This window comes from Zea mays, chromosome 9, assembly GCF_902167145.1.
Source record: "Zea mays cultivar B73 chromosome 9, Zm-B73-REFERENCE-NAM-5.0, whole genome shotgun sequence".
Classification (NCBI taxonomy): Eukaryota; Viridiplantae; Streptophyta; class Magnoliopsida; order Poales; family Poaceae; genus Zea; species Zea mays.
The window spans coordinates 103562874-103564830 of NC_050104.1; positions in this window are offsets into that span (position 1 = coordinate 103562874).

A 1957-nucleotide genomic window follows, 5' to 3' on the forward strand; every position below is an offset into this window, starting at 1 on the left:
TCAAGGCTGGAGCTGATGATGGCAGTCTTGCGCTCATCAGAGAACCCCAGATTAATCCTCTTAGTCTCTTCGGTCGACCGTATAGAGGTCACGACCTGAGCATCATTAGTGGGTATTATGAGACCTTCCTCCTCCAGCCTGGTGCTCGCCTGCGTGGGAAGAGCTACCAGGGGCCCAATAGTGAGAGCTGTTTGAATGACTCCCCGGAAGCACTCTACGGCGCCTTGGAAGTCAGCGTGCACAATGATGATTCCTTGAGGTCCCGGTATCTTCAGTATCATGTACGGGTAATGTGGAATGGCCATAAACTTTGCTAGTCCTGGCCTTTCGATGATGGTGTTGTACCTGCAGTCGAAACACGCCACCTCAAACCTCAGGAACTCGGTTCTGTAGTTCTCTAGAGTCCCGAAGTGATGGACATGTAGATGTGTCTGAGTGGGTACTCCCCTTCAGTCGGCACGATGCCAAAGAAAGGAGTATCTGTGTCACACCCGGTTTTAGAAGGCAAACCGAATGCGAACCATGTACGTGCCAGGATCAGTTATTCACGTACACAGCAGTTACATAACATGGACATCATCACACAGTGCTCAAAATAGTATTAATAAGGGAAATAGTCGATTACATCATACGTCTGAGACGTCCATATAGTTCTTACAATAAATCAAAGTGCAGAAAAGAAACGTAGATAACGCGGCCTTCACAGGCAGCCGACTGGGGGTTGCCGCTAACCCACACCTAGAACTCGTCGTAGTCTTGGAACTCCTGGAAGTCTCCTTCCACAGCTTCATCTTCGCCTGAGCAGTGGTTGCAATGCTGACAACCTGGGGGGGGTTTGGTGTGTAGAGCAAGGGTGAGTACACATCAACATACTCAGCAAGTATCCTGTTTGGCTGTAGTGGACTAGCTTTATGTGGGGATAAGTCAAGCAGTTGCTTTTAGTTGGTCAGATTATTATTTACTAGTAGAAAGCCAAGTTTTAGCATTAACCCAAGTTATTAACCCGATGTACCCTTTCCAAACGGAAAGAATACCACTTACCAATACCATAATCATAACCAGAACCATCAATCTCATAACCACCTGTACCACAATGTCTCTGATCAAGTACCACTAATCACTGGAGCTCCCTTGGCCGCTCATAACCGTGAGCACGGCTGATATATCAGTTTCATAACACTCTGCAGAGGTTGTGCACTTTACCCACAAGCCGTGATTCCCTCTTGCCTCGGGCCGATCAAACCCTTAAACACTACCAAGGTGAATAGGCAGGGTTTCACTACGTAGCCTTTACAAAGATTCCCCGGGACTGTAGCCACCCGTTAGGTTTCCTAAATGCACCGCACTCCTCCCCAAGGGGCGAACCCAAACTTGGCAGAGCGAGCCGCATACACCGAGCCCCATTGACGGCACGACGGCTAAGTGAACTACATCCCGGATCCTCTAATTATTCAGCTAAGGGCACCCCATTCCACCCTCATGGTTGCACTGTTTTCCCGGGCGGTCATCCATAGAACAGGTCCTTACGGAGAGGCACTCGAGAAACCGCTCGAGTCCCCTTGAAAACCACAAGTATGATCATAAAGAAGAACGGGAAAACAGCGTATCATAGATAACCACATCATGTTCATTGATTAGAGTTGAGCAATAGCATAAAGCTAAACAGTAATAATCCAACCCAGATAGGTAAACAAGGACATGGATAACAAAAGCTAGTCAATCCTTAGGCATAAATGTGTAAGCGGGAGGTGAATTAAATAATGAATAGGACAGAGATAGGTCAAAGGACACTTGCCTCCACCAACCGACTGCTGCTCAGGGGCTTCTCCTGCGAATTCCTCGGGCTCTTCGACCGAATCGTTCTCTATGCGAGCGCAAACATACATACATCCATCCACATATTTAATACAAAAGAACAGTACACCATACAAGATAACAAATAAAGCGAATATGCATC